This window comes from Onychostoma macrolepis, chromosome 22 (assembly GCF_012432095.1).
Source record: "Onychostoma macrolepis isolate SWU-2019 chromosome 22, ASM1243209v1, whole genome shotgun sequence".
Lineage (NCBI taxonomy): Eukaryota > Metazoa > Chordata > Actinopteri > Cypriniformes > Cyprinidae > Onychostoma > Onychostoma macrolepis.
Window position 1 is genome coordinate 32184484 of NC_081176.1, and position 22095 is coordinate 32206578.

At 34.8% G+C, this 22095-nt stretch overlaps 1 protein-coding gene, 1 long non-coding RNA gene and 1 pseudogene across 2 annotated transcripts in view; 2 read left to right on the forward strand and 1 right to left on the reverse strand.

The window, feature by feature from the left end:
- The window catches only part of LOC131529977 (NACHT, LRR and PYD domains-containing protein 12-like), a 274625-nt pseudogene that overhangs the window by 183300 nt on the left and 69230 nt on the right, over positions 1 to 22095 (forward strand).
- LOC131529982 (NLR family CARD domain-containing protein 3-like) overlaps positions 1 to 22095 on the reverse strand; it is a 257033-nt gene that overhangs the window by 97550 nt on the left and 137388 nt on the right. The window lies entirely within an intron of this gene.
- On the forward strand, positions 5551 to 7040 carry LOC131530011 (uncharacterized). The gene is made up of 3 exons (XR_009268293.1): positions 5551 to 5872; positions 6028 to 6147; positions 6960 to 7040. It is a non-coding gene; the product is annotated as an uncharacterized LOC131530011 (long non-coding RNA).

The following is a 22095-nucleotide window of genomic DNA, read 5'->3' on the forward strand; positions in this document are numbered from 1 at the left end:
TCCTCTGAACACATGCTGAACCGTGGGCCTAGTCACGGATCACAACTACGATCTGCTCCCTTCATTAACCCTTATAAGGACCCCATTTCCTGTTTACTCTAAAGGTCTTTATTAATTGTAATTGTAATTGTAAAAAAAAAATACATTTTTAATGATACAAATAATATATCATTTTTTTGTTAAACTTTGTTAACTTCTCATCTATACATTAATGCTGTGTTTTGGGAGATATGAAGTACTTTTGTACCTGTTTACCACAAAAATCCTCAACTACACCATTAGCTTGCATGTGAAATATTAAATTATTATGAATAAATCTCTTAAATGATGATCTAAATTGAATTTAAATCGTTTCTGGATATTGATCTAGGTGTTAGGTATACAATTCTGCCATCTGGTGGTTAGAGAAAAACTTGTAGAAATCACAGTTTTTGAAAGAATAGTGTAATGACCATATATATCCAGCAGAGGCCCATAGAGAGCCATTCATTTTTCTGAAAGTGGTCAACTGATCCTCTCACAACTTTTCTGATATATATTTTGTAAGTATATATTGAAACATTATAAAATACATTAAAAACAATATTTTTGCCAAAGTTTAGAATTAGTTTTTGTGGTTTGATGTATTTTGAAGAGCCCGTTTTTGCAATAATGCCACATAAATTTGCAGAAATGCCACACAAGTTGTCACTAAAACGTGATTGCAGGTACATATTTATTTCAATCTAAAAAGTTAAATAAAAACTTATTTTTTTACATAAATGTAAATAAAAACAAAAAAAACAAAAAAAAAACCTAAACTAAAAAACAACAACTGCAATAAGCAGATATGAATGGTGGGTATGTGTGTAAGAGAGAGTGAGAGAAAAGGTGTGTGTTCGTGTGTGTGTGTGTGCGTGTGTGTACGTATGCGAGTGAGTATGCTCGTTCCACATTGCATTTGTGCTCTAGTATCAGGCTTTAATTTTTTTGTGTGGACATTTTCAGATTTATGCAGAATTTATTGATTTTATTTGCCAAATTCTATAAAAAATGCTCTTTGTTGCAGTCACACGTGTGTGTTTTTGTCTGTGTGTGTGCGTGTGAGTGAGCATGTCTTTTCTACATTGCATTTGTGATCTAGTACCAGGCCTTCATTTCTGTGTGAAAATTTTCAGACTTATGCTGGATTTATTATTATTTTTTGACAAATTTAAAAAAAAATATATAGGTTTTTTCGCATTTCCCATTCATTTTCAATTGGGGTCATATTGACCCCAAAGACCTTATTAGTAAAAAAAAAAAATTACATACCTTCAGAACAACCGAATCAAGCCCTTTTTTTTTATGTGAATACAGATAAAAAATGTTGAAAAGTAACAAAATCTTATTCCACTGAGATGAAGGGAAACATATTTTTTAACTAAAGAAAAGTTGATTGGGGTCATACTGACCCCAAAGACCTTTAATGTCATGGTTCCTGAACATGATAACAGACAATACAGATAAATAATGAACACATGTAAAAACGAAAACACAGACACAAGACCAAGCAGGAATGTTCTTTATGGTTTGTTGTTCGGCCGCTGCTCTCCGGCTGGTAAACTTAGTGCTCGTCTCCTCCTAGAGCTTTCAAGCTAGAATCACCAAACTCAGCCCAGCTCTTCAGACCGGTCTGACTCGAGCTGCTGTATCTCTTCAGACCGATCGGACTTACAGTTTTCATAAAAATGAAGATTAAAAATCATAAAAATCCCATAGACTTACATTGACGGAATGTTCAGATGAGCCAAGACTATTCAAACTCCAACTGTCAAAATTCAAATTGACGGAATGTTCAGATGAGCCAAGACTATTCAAACTCCAACTGTCAAAATTCAAATGTAAACAAACTGAAGCCCATTACACTCAATCAAGCTTCCCTTCTATGTATTAAGTAAGGAATAATTGACTTATGCTACGGTTGCCACACCTCAAGACATCGATCAGATGATATATTTCAAGGCATTTGTCCAGTATTTTTACTTAAATCACTATTGTGAGTAGGATTATTTCTTCCGCATCTCATCCAACGCCTCCGTTGCTAATTCCAAAACGTCATTTTAAACCTAGTAACAGAGACTTGAGCCGTTGATAGCGGACTAATAATGCAGTTAATACAGTTAATAACTAAGTTATGAGAGAGAGAGAGAGAGAGAGAGAATACCTCTGTGTCTCTCAATAGTGTTCGGCAGCAATGTCTCTAATTTTAGTGAAACTTAGTTCCTTTTGTTCACGAACAGCGCCGTTGTTGTTACCTCTCTTGTGAGAAATCATGTAGTTTTTAAGTTGTTTACTGATAAAATCGTCAGAGTGGCGCTAACAACATTAGCGCGATGTATGCTAGCGTGTGCAAACTGTTATGTGTGTGCGGTCTGTGAGGGAGAGAGAGCGGGAGAGATAGAGTATGTGCTTTCCGTTCATAATAAAGCCTAATTTTGTGGCAAAAACATGAACATGATCTGTCGTTTTTATCATATTGTTTACTATATTTATTTATTTGGCCAGTGTCGTTGTGGGTCTTGGTTATTTTGCTGTTGTAAAATAAGTCTCTTGCTCATCAAGGCTGTATTTATTTCAAGAATACAGAAAAAAACAGTGATATTGTGAAATATTATTGCAATATCTAATATTGGTTTTCTATTTTAATACCTATATTTTATAATATAATTTATTGCTGTGATCAAAGCTGAATTTTCAGCATCATTACTCCAGTCTTCAGTGTCACATGATCCTTCAGAAATCATTATAATATGTTGATTTATTATCAGTGTCGCTGATAATATGTGGATTTATTATCAGTGTCGCTGATATAATATGTTGATTTATTATCAGTGTCGCTGATCTAATATGTTGATTTATTATCAGTGTCGCTGATATAATATGTTGATTTATTATCAGTGTCGCTGATAATATGTGGATTTACAGTGAAACTGTTGTGCTGCTTAATATTTTTTGGAACCTGTTACGTTTTTCTTTGATTCTTTAATTAATAAAAAGTTAAAAAGAACAGCATTTATTCAAAATATATATTTTTTCTAACAATAAGTCTTTACTATCAGTTTTATCCATTTAACACATCCTTGCTGAATAAAGTCTCTGTAACTTTCTTTAAACTTTTTCAAAGTTTCTTTTTGTTGTTTTTTTTTTTTTGACCACAATTGATTAAAAATATTATAATGATTTCTGAAGGATCATGTGACACTGAAGACTGGAGTAATGATGCTGAAAATTCAGCTTTCATCACAGAAATAAATTATACTTTAAACTAAATTAAAATAGAAAACTTTTATTTATATATTAAATAATATTATTTTGTGAAATAATATATATATTTTTAATTTTAATTTTTTTTATCCAATAGATACAGCCTTGATGAGCATAAGAAACTTCTTTAAAAAACTTTACTGATCCCAAACTTTTAAACAGCAGTGTATTATACTGTAAAAAATGTTTTCTCAGGTAACCTAAAATGTACATCATTTAGTTACATCAAGGGTCAAATCAAATATAAATAGCGCATTAAAGTTAAAAGTTACACACTTTTTGTGTGCGCTGTACAAGGTATGAAGAATGCTTTTGCTCAGGTGCCCGAAATATCTGCCCGATAGAGAAAAGTTTTGCTCAGCAAGAAAAAAAATTAGAGGAAACATTGCTTATGAGGACATTTCCCCATGTCCCCATTTTTCAAAACACTTATAAATCACACAGAATGAGTTTTTATGAGAAAGTAAAAATGCACAGTTTCCTGTAAGGGGTAGGTTTAGGTGTAGGACGATAGAAAATACGGTGTGTACAGTATAAAAACCATTACGCCTGAGGGATGTCCCCACAATTCACAAAAACAAACGTGTGTGTGTGTATGGCGTGTGATAACTGCAGTTTTACTCTCTACTCTCTAAGCAAACTGACAGGAGAACTAACATGTATACGCTCGCCAGCCGTCTGGAAAAAATCCCATAGTATTCAGGCGTCGGATGTAAGATTTGACTCGTTAGACGTCACGGTCACGTGTCGGAGCTGCGCTCAAACTGCATGGTGACGTAGCAAAGAAAGGATTTTTGGTAACACTTTCTATGAAGCCCGTCTTTATAATACATTATAAAGGTATTCTTAAGGCATAACATACGTGTGAATAAATACATTGATAATCATTTGTCTTTCTCCTATTTTGCCCCAAGGAAGGCTTTAAGGTGGTAATGATCATGATAACAGTACCTGAATTACACATCTGTCTCCCTACGACTGCGATCATAAGACTTCAGTAGATATCAACACATGAACATAGATAATAGACCATAACATCTGACGAAAATGTGTCAAACTGCGGTAGACCAGTAACAAAACATTTTCAAATGTATAAACGTTTATTAATTATTTATAAATAAATTAGGCTATCGATATGAACATGTAGAGTAGTCAACAAAAAACTGCTCCAGTAATGAACAGCTGTGTGACGTGAAATAAAAATCCTGAACTCTTAAATGATAGACATCTGCTAATTAGGGCTGCAACGATTAGTCGACATTATCGACAACGTCGACAATAAAAAATTGTCGACAAATATTTTTGTTGTCGAGTAATCGTTTGATCTCACGTGAGCTAATGCAAGAGCCTGCAATACTGTGGTTCGACCAGAGTGGCACTGTAGCGCAAGACTGTAGTTCAGCCTCCTGGATGCAATTCAAGAGAAGAAGACAGACATAGCGCTTCAGAGAAAATGCATCAGAACTTGAGCGGCATTTGGATGAATATGTAAATATATATTGCGCGCTTTCCTCTCAGTAACGAAACAAACACAACAAAATCTGGCAGCAGTGTGAAAGCAGCAGTTAAAAATGCATCTGATTACAACGATGTGGATGTTTGCATGAGCGGTCACATCATGTTTATTTATATAGTACTTTATGCAATAGATAGCCTTAATTCAAGCAGCTTTACGGTATTAAACATGAAAAACCAGAGTCAGTGTTGCTTTCAGTTAGAATTACAACTTGATTTTCTGTAAAGCAGCTCTCCAGTGTGGAGCTAGCTAATGATAAAATATTTTTATTAGTGGGAAAAAAAATAATTTCATTAAAGTGATAGTTTAGTTTACAGAGATCAAAGCTTGATCTAGCTCAGGACTGTTTTGGTTATCATAATACTATAAGGCATTTTAAGACATTATGTTGTGAATAAAATAGTTTATCCAACGCGTCTTATCACTTACCTTTATTTTGTTTCTTATCTATATGACTTACAAAAGGAGATGTTAGGCAGAATGTGAAAGATGTGTCATTCAGTTACTTTTCCATGTAAATGGTGAGAGAGTGTCTCTGTCTGTCATCTCATTTTGTGTGCCAAATACATCCACTCTAAAAAACGTTGGGTTATTTACTGTACCCAATATCTGGGTTAAACATGTTGGGTTGCTTTGTTGGGTTATTCCTATGTTTATTGGGTTATTTCAACAACAACGCAACCACTTGGGTTAAAATTTAAATTCCAACGGTCGATTGGTGCAGCTGCGACAGATGATACAGTGGTAAATTAATATGTGTGCGTAATGTTTTTCGTTACAAAGTGTCTTCATGCCCTTACACAATAATATTTCTGTTTTTCCTACGAGTTTGTTTACATCTCCCCTGTCGACTGAAACTTTAATCCGTTTTTTCTGCACTCTTGACTAACGACACGAGCGCTTGTAGCAGATCGATTTCAAACGTATAAAAAACGGGTTCCTTACTTTTTCTGTTCGTCTCAACAATTTTGGGGGAATTTTTTTTACATACATTTCAGATATTAGGCAGAAGGGCTCACCTTGAAGACCAGCGGAGCCTCTTTCGTGGTGTCGCGTCCACTCTGAGTGAAGGTATGTCGCCTTTTTATTCAAATTTAATGTCCTTTCCCCAGGAAACTATACAGAGTAAAATTAAAACACTACGAAACACGCAGAAATTAAGCATTTTATTATCTCTAAGTTGCTGGTTACCAGAGCAATCATGTAGTGATTATTTTCACCAACAGAGGGCGCTGCGAGCTACACTGATTACACGCGCCGCTTCTTCAGCCACGAAGAACTGAACATGGAAGAGAGCGGTGCATTGTTATCATCAATTATCAAAAGATACCGTTATCGGTTTCAAGGTATAGTCACATACAAACTGTTCATGTTAAATTAAATTAATACTGATTGTATGTACCATATTAGGGTCTGAACAGGATGCTGAATTTTACACAATTTTAAACATTACTGAAATTTCCACTGTCAAAACCTCATACGTCTTAACTATACCACTTGGATGAAAGTGCACTCTGATGTGGATAAATGAAAATACAAATAAATAATTGGACATGCAACTATTACATTTTCAGAATGTAATTACATTTTATGCTCAAAAGAGGCTTAAATGCAAAATAATAAGGCTAAGTAAAGATGAATTTCCAAAAGCACAAACATATAATCACATTTGAAAAGTTCAAAAAGTTTGTATTATATATGCACTGCATGTAACAGTTTGTGAAAATGAAAATATGATTGTACACTAGAACTTGTTTAAAGTATTTGTTAAGTAGTTTATATTTGTTTTATTTATCATGTTCTCATATTTATTTTTGTAATGTGTTTGTGTGAAGTCATAACCTTGTAATAATGTAGTACTGTTTTAATCTGTTTGCTATATGGAATGATTTGTTTAATATTTTTCATAGTGTGATTTTTGGTGTACTGTATTAAAATCAGTTAGTTAATTAGAATAATATATGGAACCCACAAAACCATAAAAAATGCATGTCTCTGTTTTTCAATTGATAGATAATAACAAGTGAGATTTTAATTATATTTTGAACACTGAAGTAGGAAATGTAGTCATTTTATGCTAATGTTTGATTTTAACTGTTCCATTTCTTTGTTAATTTTAGATTACTCTGGACTAAGGTATATTATATCCACATGTCAGGGATAGATAGACTTTGAGCTCTAAAGGGCATGGAGAGATGAAGAGAGCCTTGGTTGGATCTTCTGGATATTTCTTCTGGTGAGAAAACCCTGCTCTGTATTTCATGCCATATTGTAATATTTTACGTTATGTACTGACAATCACACCAACACACACTTAAAGGGTTATTTCACCCAAAAATAAAACTTTTGTTCTCATTTATTCGTCCTCATGTTATTCCACATCTCTATGAGTTTCATTTTTCTGCTGAACACAAAATATATATTTTACTTTCATAGTATTAATAAAAACACATTCTGCAAAATCTTTTGTGTTCAACAGAAGACAGAAACTCATACAGGTTTGGAACAACTTCAGGTTGAGTAAATAATGACAAATGTTTAATTTTTGGGTGAACTATTCCTTTGAGCAATTTCACACAAACAAGAGTACTGTGAAGGTGTTTTACATAGCTGAGTTAAAGGAGAAGTTCACTTACAGAATAAAAATTTCCTGATAATTTACTCACCCCCATGGTGGCCAATGGTTTGAAGGTCCAAACTACAGTTTAAGTGCAGCTTCAAAGGGCTCTACATGATCCCAGCCAAGGAATAAGGGTCTTGTCTAGCTAAATAATCAGTCATTTTCTTAAAACAATAAACATTTATATACTTTTTAACCACAAATGCTCGTCTTGAACTAGCTCAACCTCACACATTACATAATCACACATGCATGACATTGGTGGAAGTACCGACCCAGTGTTTACAAAGTGATCGTGCAAAGAAAATCAAATGCCCTTTACAAAAAAGGTAAAACAACAACGTTGGACAATTTTGAAGTTGGAGGAGAAAATTAGATGGAGTTCTTCGCCCTACCCTAACTTTTTGAACCGGAGTACACATGACACACCTTTTTCAACATGATTACGTAATGCATGAAGACACACATGCGCATCACAGAGCTAGTGTAATACGAGCATTTGTGGTTAAAAAGTAGATAAATGTTGTTGTTTTTTTAAGAAAAATGACTCTTATTGTTCGGCTGGGATTGTGTAGAGCCCTTTGAAGCTGCATTCAAACTGCAATTTGGACCTTCAACCTGTTGGCCACCATAGAAGTCCACTATATGGAGAAAAATCCTGGATTGTTTTCCTCAATAAACTTAATTTCTTTGTACTTAATTTGTATTCTGGAAGTGGACTTCTCCTTTAAGGCTGCTTGTGCCACCTCAAAATTCTCTGTATAGATGCAATGCAGCATAAAAGGTAAACTAAATTCCAGCTCTGACCCGTTTCAGAATCTGAGTATGCACTTGTAATTCTGTAAATGCATTTATGCCCTTCTGAGAAGCATTAAACAGTATTGTAAAGACACATAAATGCCACTTTCAGAAGTGCTTTTGTGCCATCTTTATAGTGTGAATTTGGCATTAGACTCTAGATCATGTATGAGGCCACAGATAACCACAGCCTGCTGATATAGAGTCTAACAGCACGATTACGAGTGTGATATAGCTTTTACATAACTTAAATTTCATTCAGTATGTCATTGATACACTCACATTACCACCCACTAGCATAACAATGTAACATGCAGAAAGAGTTCAAAAATTCACACACCTGTCTACAATGATACAAACAGAACTCTTGTAACACTCGGCTAATCAAATTGATATATAACAGACATTAATCCATTATTACAACAGTAAGAAATCAAATGAAAAACTGCTACCATGGCTTAGAAAAGACCCCACCCCCCTTTCCCCCCATTCTTGTTTGGAGATTAATCCATTGTTTTTTCTGTTTAAGTTGGTCTTGGAGGTTGCAGTAAAACCCTGCCAGATATCCTCCTTCATTGCCATACAAAGTGGGTAAGTCATTTATCCTTATTATCATTTATCCAAGGCATCATTTATGATAATACATTTTTGGGTATTATTTGATCCGATGTATGTGTGCATATTTACCATTTTAAATTTCTGTTTAAAGGTTGGAACAAATTTCATTCTGTATTTGGAGGAGGAGGAGCAACCAAGGCAATTCCCTCATAATCAAGCCTTCATTATTGTGGGAGAAATGGCACTGAAGCAAGGCCATCTTTTTTACAAGCAGTTGATACATGCTTTAAATTATTTTACATTTTGAACATTGAGTATCCCAAACCTGTTGCAGCTGTAATTGCATTGTCTGTACTAGCTTTGTTCTGTTTGTTTGTTTGTGAATTTATATTTATCTTGTAAACTGAAACAATTGCATATAACCTAATGTGATAAGGAAATAATTAATAACACAATTTCAACCAGTCATTTAATTTAATAGAAGTATTTGCAACTTTTGTAATGGAAGTATTTGCAAATGTAATGTAATGGAAATAAAGCATTTTCCATATATTTGTATGCTGTACATTATTATTTATTTACATAGCAATAATAAGAATGATAATAATAATAATAATAATAATACCAGGATGGTTAAAGCATTTTAAAACATTTTGGCCAAATAACCCAACAAATTAGTTATTTTATAACCCAATGCATTGGGTAAAACATATTACCCAATGCATTGGGTAAAACATATTACCCAATCCATTGGGTTAAAATAACCCAACATTAGGTAGGTGCTATAGTAACCCACCATTGGGTTATCTGTTGGGTCATTTTAACCCAACTATTTTTAGTGAGTATTTGTATAATGAATTGGTAACACTTTACAATAAGGTATGATTTGTTAACATTAATGTATTAATTAACATCAATGAACAATGCATTTATTACATTTAACTATTAATCTTTGTTAATGTTGGTTAACAAAAATACAGTTGTTCATTGTTTATTCATGTTAGTTCACAGTGCATTTACCAATGTTAAAAAACACAACTTGTGATTTTAATAATGCATTAGTAAATGCTGAAATTAACATTAACTAAGATTAACAAATGCTGTAGAAGTATTGTTCATTCTTAGTTCATGTTAACTAATGTTAACTAATGAACCTTATTGTAAAGTGTTACCAATTAATTGTATAATAATTGTAATTACATAATATGCTTTTCTAAAGCTGAAGTGACCTTTATTTATGTTAGAATGTGTAACTTAATATTTTAACTAGTTGCAAAAGCTGAATAATCAAACAAAGTCTACTGATTAATCAGTAAAATAATAGACGATTAGTTGATTAATCGTTCTAATAATCGTTAGATTAATCGATTATCAAAATAATCATTTGTTGCAGCCCTAGTGAACACATCTGCATTAGTAGTGCCATTAATGTTTATATAAATATATATGGATGTATTTTGTTTTGTTTATTTATGGATGTATATTTGTTTTGTTTTTATTCTGTTATGCACAATGCTTTGGCAATATGTATCCAAGTATGTCATGCCATTAAAGCAATATGAAATTGAAATTGAAAATTGAAATAGTAAGCATGTCTCCTACAATGAAGATTATGAAATATTCATGGATTTGGAGGTGCTAAAATGTTATAACATAAGTTTTTTTTCTTTCTTTTTGCTCAAAACAAAACAAAAAAAAAAACAGTAATTTATAGCATTTAAGACATTTCACAAAATCACAGCAAAAGTTACTGCAGACGTCACGTATCTTCTCACACAGCTTCACACACGAGAAGAGGGCAACGAAAGTGTTGTGCTGCTTATCTCACGCCATCACGCCGTGTGTGTGTGTGTGTGTGTGTGTGAGAGAGAGAGAGAGAGAGAGAGTGTGTGTGTGTGTGTGTGTGTGTGTGTGCGCGTTTTTGTGACAAATAAGGACATGAATATGTATAATAGGTATTACAAGGAGAAGGTGACTTTTCAGGACATTACCCCATGTCCCCACTTTTCAAAACGCTTATAAATGACACAGAACGGAGTGTATTGAAAATCTGAAATAGCAGAGCGTCTCCTGTAAGGGGTAGGTTTAGGTGTAGGACAATAGCACATACAGTTTGTACAGTATAAAAACCATTACGCCTATGGAGAATCCCCACAAGGATAACAAACCAGACATTTGTGTGTGTGTGTGTGTGAGAGAGAAAGTGACAGTTGAGATTAAAATTCATGAACATTCCGCCATTTTAAGTCTATGGGATTTTTTTGCCTGCTTTTTCGTCCGCTGTGTGAACATCGTAGGTCCGATCGCTTAGAAAAGATACAGCACTCTTCTCCTCAATGAGCCGGTCGATTTGACACCTCATTCATGGGTCTGTGATAAACGGTGAATGAACTTAACTCATCTTTTGTTTTTCTGTGTTTTCTCTGCAGTCTTTCCAGCTGTGATATTACAGAGAAAGGTTGTGCTGCTCTGAGTTCAGCTCTGAGATCAAACCCCTCACACCTGACTGAACTGGATCTGAGCTGGAATAAACCAGGAGACTCAGGAGTGAAGCTGCTCTCTGCTCTACTGGAGGATCCACACTGTAAACTGAAGAAACTACAGTGAGTGTTATTATATTACTGAACACAAGAACTGTGTGAAAATACTGCCAAACAACAACATTTCATGTTAAAGGGATAGTTCACCCAAAAAAGAAAACTCACACTCATTTCAAAACAGTGTGACTTTCTTCTGTGAACGTAAGAGAAGATATTTTGAGAAATGTTTTTTGTCCACACAATGGAAAGCAATGATACACAAACTACTGTGTTTCACAGAAGAAAGAAGGTCGTACGGGTTAGGAGCGACATGCAGGGAAGTACATAAGTGGTGTGCAGCGAAGCTAGTATTTGTATCTGTAACAATCACAAAATTATTCGTGTCTGTATCTGTATTCGGATAAAACCGGAAGTAGGCGGAGCTTGAACCGGAATGTCGTACAGTTATACTTGAGAAGACCATGTTACCATTACCATTATTATGAGCTTTCATGACAAACGTTTAGTAATCATCTGAAACCGACTGAATTAATTCAAGGCACACTTTTTCATTACGCGTAACTCTTTAAGCAACTCTTTACTAAATAATGTGCGTGTGCCACGCAAACCATCAAAAGATAAAGAAGCAAACATGTAGGCCTAGTAGAAAATGTATCTGTATCTAAGCTGATTATTAGCCTAATCTTCACAGAGAGCTGGTTTGTTTTTTGAGAGACGTGCAACGCGGCTGTTTGATTGGTGATCGCGCTGTGCTTAGTCCATTCATTCGTGTATCATATCGTAGCCTATAAGGTTTAAACAACTGCCTTTTAAATATACACAAATAACAGAACGTGTATGATGTATTATTTTAGTTGATATTACTCTTGCCAAGCTCTGATTTCTGAGAGATGCACGGAGAGTCAACAGCAAGCGGTGTTTGATTTGCGCTCTTTTCATTCATAAAGTTTAAATTCATTCACGTCACACACTCATTATTGCGTAACTTTAGAGGTTTGTGTAAAATATTGTGCTGAACCCCTGCTCACCTGTTATCTAGCAAACACCAGACTGTGCTGCAGCCTCAGCTGAATATTCGGACAGAATTATTCATTATCCGTTATTCATTTTAAAAGCCATTATCCGTGCCTTTCCGAATAAGGTATTCAGCTTTGGGCACATCCCTAAAGTACATTATGACTATTTTTATTTTTGGGTGAACGATTCTTTTAAGAATCAAAATGTGAATTATCAAATACAATGATTATACTGAATGTGCTCAAGACAAATGTATATTTGTATATACACTTATAGACCACTAAACAAAAAGTATGTAAGTGTAAGCCAAAATTAAACATACAGATCAATAATTACAAAAATGACATATTAACAAGTCTTACTCCAATCCATGATTTACATGTACTCCGTGACACCAAGTCTTGTACAATTGAATCAGTCTGAAGAGTATTTAACTGTCCCAACCTCCCGCTCGCTCTCTTGAAACCAACACGGAAGTCAGTCCCATAGACTCCCCATGTTAAAATGCCCAACTTTACAGCAGAAAAAAAAAAATGTTTACAGCCTGGGACAAAAAGTGGTTTTGGTCTATATAGCTAATTTTGCCCTTCGTGACAACTGTGAGGGGGTGAATTTTTTTATTACTCATCCGTTTAAATTATATTAAGCCTTAAAGTTCTGCATAATTAAGGGTGTGGCCACTTGAGTGACAGGTGGACTGCTGCTCTGCTCCGGAGTGTGAATCTCGCTAGAGTGTGAAACTTAGAAAGCTGGCTTTAAAGATTTGTGTTTGTACAGAAAAAATAATTATAGGTAGGACACTGGGAATCTGGCAATTAGGTGTTTTAATGAAAATGATCTCAAACTTGATTTTTACCGCTATATTGATATTGTACTCTGCTTTTGCTCTGTCTGCAAAAAGTGAGATGTCACGCCCAGGCCCGGATTAACACAGTGTTGTGCCCTAGGGTGACCACATTTAAAGTGCCCCCCCACCTAAAATATGTAAGAGCACCGTCAAAAATTCAGGAGCACATTCTGATCAATAACAAAAATTAGCCTTCGAATTACAAGGTAATATATGACTCCTTAAAGTGATTTACAGGGGCATTTCTTTTGTACTGGCATTTTTTTTTCTAATTTTATTAAAAGTATGCCAATATGTAAAATTTTAAAATCTATATTTATAAGCTTTCCCAAAATTTCTAATAAAAAATAAATAAAAAATTGAATAAGAGTATGTAGAATAAGAAGAATAAGTTACCAATCAAAAGAAATCAGTATTAACAAAATTATTTACTACATTACTACTATTACTACAAATTACTACAAAGGTGGCACAGAAGAACACAAAAGTGGCATGTAGGTAAATTTACAGACATTTACAGAGGCTCAGAGGTGGCATGGATGTTTTAAATTCATAACAATGTTGTGAGATAAATTTTTAAATATAAAATTTTGAATACAGAACTATTGTTTGATTGAAATGATTTAAGTAACTGAAATAACACTTTAAAAATAAAACTGCCAGCAGGTGGCGGTAAGTCACTGATTTTATCACTGAATCATTCATTCAGTTGATTCGTTTGAATGGCTGATTCATTCAGGAACAAATCAAGCGACTGTCTTTATGAATGGGTAATTGAATCATTGACTTACTGGATTCATTTAAAAAATGCAGGTTCATTTAACGAAACACCGCTTGGAGCGCATCGGCTCAGCTGTGACAAACTATTTTCGTTGAAGAAATAGAGCAAAGTCAGGCAATATTGTTAAAGTCATACAATGTATGTCACTTAATATTAACGTATTGTTTATTGAACTGTTGTATTAATATCGCATTTGCAAACTCCCTTAATAATCTTTAAAAGCTGTCACTCACTTCAGTTCATCGCGATCTCACAAAGTTCCATTATAATGAAGCTGTCTACACTTTGTTTGTTATAACGAGAGGATTTGTGAGCTTGCATAACTCAGCAATGAACAAAACTCCAGTATGTTGAGCAGTGAGTGGATTCTGAATAACATTGCATTCAAGGAATCAACATATGTCTGCGATACATTACTCAGTGCTGCAAAAACACGTAAGTATAGACATCTTTGAAGCTCCCCTGAGCTCAAATACAATATTCTGATTAGGTTAGTCGCAAAGGTGCACCTAAATCTTTTTTGATAGCAGCACGCAGTACTTTTCAGTCGCAAATGTGACTAAAATGGTCGCATTGTAGAGCCCTGGTTATGTGTCGTGATATTTTCTCTTTTTTTAATTTACGTTTCGTACAACCGCTAAACTGATGCATCCACTCTGACAGGGGGGAGGGTGTAAAACTGCGACCTGACCCAATCGCAATTCTTTATGTATATATTGTATCATTAACTGTTCATTAACATATCATCATCTGCATCTCTTCCAGCAAAATAATATATTTACAAAACATGAAAAATATTTTAAAGGTCTAGTCCAGGGCTATTCAATTAACTTCATTTAAGGGCCGGATTATCGAATTGAACATTTGAAGGGGCCAAGGGGGTGGGGGTCCGTCCCGATCTTTTTCTGGGGGGGCTTATAAAATTGGAAATTAAATTTAAATGCATATTCAGCAGTAAAATTCACTAATATTACCAACAGTAACAGCTATAAAAAGTTAACATTAGTGCTGTCTGCCATTCAATTGAAATAAAAAAATAAATCACACATTTTTTTCTGTAATTAATTCAAAAAATGTGACTAAACGCATATTAATATGTTTGTGTTGTCATATTTTCACACTGAACTTCCAAATTAATATAGGAACAATATAAAGATAGTATATTTTAAATATGTGACCCTGGACCACAAAACCAGTCTTAAGTATGTTTGTAGCAATAGCCAAAAATACCTTGTTATGGGTCAAAATTATCCAGTTTTCTTTTATGCCAAAAATCATTAGGATATTAAGTAAAGATCATGTTCCATGAAGATATTTTGTAAATTTATTACCGTAAATGTATAAAAACTTAATTTTTGATTAGTAATATGCATTGCTAAGGACTTCATTTGGACAACTTTAAAGTCGGTTTTCTCAATATTTTTTTTTTTTTTTTTGCACCCTCAGATTCCAGATTTTCAAATAGTTGTATCTCAGCCAAATATTGTCCGATCCTAACAAACCATACATCAATGGAAAGCCTATTTATTCAGCTTTCAGATGATGTATAAATCTCAATTTCGAAAATTGACACTTAAGACTGGTTTTGTGGTCCAGTGTCACATATGTGTTTAATGGCAACTTTTTTACTAGCCTGTTATTAATGAAGAAGTATCATTGATACAAATAATGTTACTGTTGTCTCTATTAAATCTTTTTTTTCCCCCCTTTAATTTTAGCCATTAATTATAGCCATTTAATATTACAGTATAATTGAAATGTTATATTATTTTTAACATTTAATAGGCTTTGAAAAATATAACTTTTTATAAGTGAACTTAAAACAATCTTCACATAAACTATAAATTGTATGCATAAGCTATATTGATTATTCTTTATTCAAGCTACAAAAGTTAATCAGTGACTAGATCAGTCCAGTGATTTCTCTTTTTCTTTAGTTATTTGATTTACATCAATCACAGACTGCAGCAGGTTTCACTTTAAAAGCAGCGCTGTTTCTTTAATAAAACCTGATGCACCTGACGCGGATGTGAGACATATCCAATTTTCTCCCAACTCCTTACGGTCTTTTAGTATTTTATAACTGATTTAAGACTGTGTTTATGAGGTAACTCGCCAAAACCACGTATTTTTACATCATTGTGTGTGGTTTTGTCCATTGAAGCGCCGGCGCGTGTCTGAAGCGGCTCAGTTTAAGAGTACAGCCAAACGCGCAGATTTTCAAACTATATTTCCTGCTTTGATAATAATCTTCGTCCAGTGTCGGCGCTATTTCTCTCCAGAAGTTATGAACGATAACACTGTCTTTAAACTTGTTTAAACTAACGTTATAATTGTGGATATCTCATAACTCTCTCACATAAGCATTTTCAAAACTGCCATCTATTGATGTTGCGGTCTCTGCGTCTCTCCCTTTTATTTTTGGCTGCCCGGGCCAGTGTTGCCACCTTGTGGACAAATTAATTAGCGCAAGAACAATTCAAGGCGAATGTGCAACCTGCGTACTCTTCCTCGGGCCAGATGAAGATGATTGGCGGGCCGCTAATTGAATAGCCCTGGTCTAGTCATTATCTTAATCACTTGGTGCCCCCCTATTGGCTGGTGCCCAGGGCACTCGCCCAATCCCGTCTATGAATAATCCGGCCCTGGTCATGCCAAGGCAAAAGGCAGTAACTTCCACATTACATACAATATTTGGGTGCTGATCACCATTTACAGAATCATTATAGTAACATCTGGATTAAATCTAGTGATCATTGGCTAGGCTATAACATCTAGTAATGTGATTCATTTTTTTTTTCTGACCATAACAACCAGACAAAAAGTTAAACGTGAGTGAATACCATTTTGCAAACAATTTATTTGCAATGTTCGCTAACATTAAAGGATGCAAGACATACTTAGCCGATTGTGTTTACATGGAACTGAATTAAAATAGCTTAACCTATAAGAAGGACTTGTGGATTGATGTGAAGGCCAGCAAGGATAATGCTCCGAATGATTGTGAATTAAACATTTCCGATGGCGTTCATTGCAATGGATTTTGTCGACTTACAAGAAAAGGATTTAATTGCGAACAGTTATTTATTTTATGTGTGATACGCAGTCACAGCATTTGAGTCCTCACGTGCAGAAGTGTGCAGCCCCAGACTGACAGCTGGCACTGAGTGAATAATCAGCATTATATAAAAAAAAAAAAAAAAAAACAACACTCCGCTGCACGTCGGGCGGTTCTTCGCCTCCACATCGTGCATTCATATCGTTTAATGCACAGCTAGCCGTTGATTATCCCGTTGTCCAGCATTCACATATTAAAGATGTTAATAATATTTGCGCTGCAATATTTGACCGGAACGATAAAAATGACGGTTATTTTCGTCTGTATTACTATTTAACCTTAACTGTATGTTACTATGGTTACCAGTGTTTATAGGAAGCGTATTAATATAGAACGTGATTAAGCTGACCTGGAACTACCTGTGCAGTTCAACGAATGTAATCAACACCTGCCAGCCAATCAGAATCGAGTATTCAGACAGACCATGACATAAAAGGAATTAACCAAGCTCTTCTCCAGTCAATATTCTCAATTTTAGAGTTCGAAAAAATTCCCTCTAGGAGATATTTTATTTTGTTTATTTTATATTACAAATATGTTTGTTATTGCATTTTCCTCAGTTAGCTCAACACCTTCTAAAATTAATTTTGGGTTTGTCACAGATAAAGAATTATAACAAATATGACTTTTGACAAGTTGACGAAGTGTTACAGGAATAGTTTTAAACTGAATTAAATTCCCTAAACTGTACGGGAAACTGTAAGTTGACATGAATTGTTCGTAAGTTAAAAGATTCCCAGAATTGTCAAACATTTTTATAAGATGATTAATGTCTCTGTTGAAACAATTTGTTAAAAATAAAGATTTATTTGAAGCAGTTATATTTCCAAGAGGTGTGATCAGAGAAACTGTGACAGTAACCAATTTTCCAAGCGAGAAGGGCTTATTGATGAAATTTGGATAATTTGAGGGGGATTTTCGAAATATTATAATCACGTTAACAGAAATTTCAAGCCACCAATTTGATTAAAGAGACTAGGAATATGGTTCCAAAGAGAATTAGGGGTGATTAAACATCTCTTAAACCAGTTAATCTTAAAGGTCTTGTTTACGTCCTCAAAATGAAGCATCTCCAGACCTCCTTCAGCCTTATTATTAGTCAGAACCCTTTTTATAAGTCTTTGGGATTTATTTTTCCTAATAAAAGAGAAGAACAAATTATTAATTAATATCCTTGCAGTTAGAATCTTTAACATGCAGTGATAAAGCAGGATAAACAAACCGAGATAAGCCTTCTGCTTTGGATAATAAGGCATGACCATAAATGGAAAGATCACGTTGTAACCAGCAATTTAACACTGCTTTTGTCTTCTTTACAAAAATTCCTAAGTATTTGACAGGATTTTACTGGAATGTTCATTATATATTTATCATTTAAAGTGAGTAAAGGGAGGATTTCACATTTAGATAAATTTAAAATTAAGCCAGAAGCCCTTGAAAAATTTTCAACGTGACTCTAGTGATCTCCAGTAGCTCTGTTGAGAACTCAGCTTGGAATTGTTTCTCAGATATAATACTCACAGCTGCGCCGGTATCATTTTCCATCATAATTTCCTTGCCATTTACATTAAACGTCTCTGTGAATGACTTTCTGCTGTTTTTATCACTTCACAGCGAAAACATGGGCAATTCAACATCCTCTGCCTCCACATACTTAGTATTTTTCTCAGAATAAGGTTTTCTTTTTCCAACTTCCATTTTTCCTCTGCAAGCTCTCTTGATATGGTCAGTTTTCCTGCAGTTATGGCATTTTGCATCTTTGAAATGACATACCTCAGCGCTGTGATTTTTGCCGTGACATCTATAGCACTTCTTCCCTCTTTGGCTGGAACGTCCACTTTATGCACAACACCCGAGTGCGAGTCATGTCCTTTAACTGCTGCATGTCTTTCTCAGCCGTCTCCAAGCTCAATGTGATCTCAAACACACGTGCAAACATCAGATTCGATTCCGACACAGGTAGCTGCTGCCATTACACTCAAGAGTGTTGTGACCTGCCTCTCCTGACTTACGTCGTTCGCCACAAAGAACTGTTCCAGCCTTTTAATGTAAGCTGAACAAGATTCTGCTCTCAGAGCAAATTCACCTATACTTCCAATGAGCGCCATTATCAGAGCATAACTTTATCCTTCTCGCCAATTTTTCTGTTGTGTATCTGACTGAAAGAATACGCTTGAGACGGAGGATCTGTATTAAGCAACAGCTTTACTTTTCTTCGTCCGCAAAACTGCCGCCAGAACAATCCCCTCATTCCTCAGCACTACTGAGCTACGGAGTCCCTATTGTTTCAAATGAAAAAATTGTAAACATAAATATATCACAGACACTATGAACAAGCGTTAAGTGAATAGCCATCATTTTATAAAGGAAAACACACTTTTCAAATCTATATATATTTTTATTGATATATTTATAACATGTGACTACTAATTATTTAGCTGTTTTTCTATTTCTTTCTCAATTAAATTATGACCATTATTTTTACTTTGGGGTGAAAGATTGCTTTAAATGTAAATGCAAATCAAAATGTAAATGATCAAATACAATGATTATACTGAACGTGCTGAATGCACCTCTCACTCTTAGATTCGTCATTGAACAATTGATGTTATGTATTTATTTTCTCTGAATTGGATTCTCATTGTTTAATTATTTAATAAGCATGATACATTTTTACCTGACAAATGAAATGTAATATTTGATTTATTCTGAGCTCTTCTGAAATGATTATGACTAGTAGATCATGTGGAGGCTGATGTTTCCTCAAATCTGTGTCCAGGACAGAACAGACTAAAGGCTCGTGGATGAATGGAGCAGTAGCACGTCATCAGAGACCTTTTGATTTCTGTCTATCACTGAATTAGCGAGTTGCACCGAAGTGACCGAAACTACACTTTTTGTTCTGAGCAAGCAGTTGGTGGCACAACTTAAAGAATAGGTTAACCTTGCACCTCTGACTAAGTTCAGACTTTCAGACGAGTTTGTGATCGTGAGATTCATGACCTCCGGTCGGAGTGAGACTCAAATGCGACATCAGGTCCCTGATGAATGAATAATTGGAAGTATAGGATTTCCAGAATAATCAAATATCTCAATTAAAATTAACTAATATTTCTGATTAGTTACTAATTAGAAACACATTCTAAATTTAATGATCACTTGAAAATTGGAGTCAGATTAAAGCACGAATAGTAGACCTTCACACATTATACCTTCATCCACGCCACTGGATTTCATCATTGAGCCAATTAATGACCCTTACAAGACTTATATGTCATAGTTATACTATAATGTTATTCTTATTTGAACATTATCACCTGTATAGTACTACAAACGGTTTGAAGAGTGAAAACGATAAACTAGTTCAGCATCACAATCAGGAATCATGTGGGTAGAGTGCAGTTAAATTAATGTCTCAGCTGCTGGCAAGATAAAATCTCTATAGCACCGATCCTGGTGTGAGAGAGAAAAGTAGTGCTCATACAAACACACACAAACACACTCTCACCCTAAAGCTTAAACACAATCTCAGAGACCATTCATGTTCTTCACTCTCTGCAGGCTGATTAACTGCAGTATTGGAGAGGAAGGCTGTGCTGCTCTGATTTCAGCTCTGAGATCAAACTCCTCACACCAGACAGAACTGGATCTGAGATATAATATTCCAGGAGACTCAGGAGTGAAGCTGCGCTCTGCTCTACTGGAGGATCCATGCTGTAAACTGAAGAAACTATAGTAAGTTATTGATTCAATGCTTTCATTTATTATCTTGTATTAAAGCAGATCTCAGTGTGTTTTATCTTTCTCTATATTGTACAGTATTTGACAGTGGAAACTCCACAAGCTCCAAACAAGTGAATCAAAACAACACGTCCTGAACAAGACAGTCTCCTGGACATTAATGCTGATACTGATCCAGCAGTTTCATATGTGAAGGGTTTTGTTATTAATTTTCATTCATCCTAGAATTTTTTTCCAGTCTCATGGGAACATTTTTTAAATAAGTAGATTGGACATACTAACTGCACTGTAAATATTTAGTGTGAAATTACAGTATATTCCAGGTTAATAACTGCATGACTTTCACAGTAATTTCACAGTGGGACTTCTCTTGTATCTAACTGCACTCTCAGAAATTTATTGTAAACAAACAGCATTGTAGCAGAGGCACGCTACACTTCTATATTACACTGATTGAGGCGGCCAAATATGGACGGGATTCCGGTAAGAGAATCAACGATTGGAGAAGAGATTCTTCACAAAGATGCCTTTATTGAACAGGGTTTGGGTTGTCATCTGCACCAGTTATGCTTTGGCAATGATATCTGTATTAATGTTCTAAAGGAACAATAAAGAAATATAATTACAATCATATTCTGAGAACCATTTATACACTGACATGATAATCAAACGTATGCAAATAAACAATGATTAGACACTGCAAATAGGCATGATATAGTTGTGCAATGATGCGTTATTAATGTAAACGCTTATGAAGCAGTATAATAATACTGCCGATGCTAATACTGATCAGCGCGTTTTTTTCCGGCGGCAAATTACGGCCGCTACGGCGCTCAAACTCGCCGATGGTAACCGCAGAACGATCGCGGGACATCAATAACATACCTTCGATAAACATACATATGCAGATGTACTTACATTAAGGCATAAAACGCATTATACAGAACATATAACAACACAGTAAAACCTCCAGTGTTAAATCAACACTCCCAGTGTATATATAATCCACACTCAGAGTGTTAAAAAAGTAACACTGAAGCAGTGTTAAAGTTAATGAGATAATTAGTTTAGTAATTGAGTGATGATTGAGCATTAGTGAAGAACACCTGCTGTTAACAAACTGAACCATTGAAAGAAAGAGAAAGAAGAACAGAAAAAAAGAGACGAGATGAGCAGAAAAACAAGAACTACAACTGACTTCAGCCACAGCCTTAGATGAAATCAACACAAGATAAAAGAAGACATTAAATCTCTCAAGATCTCAGCAGAGGATT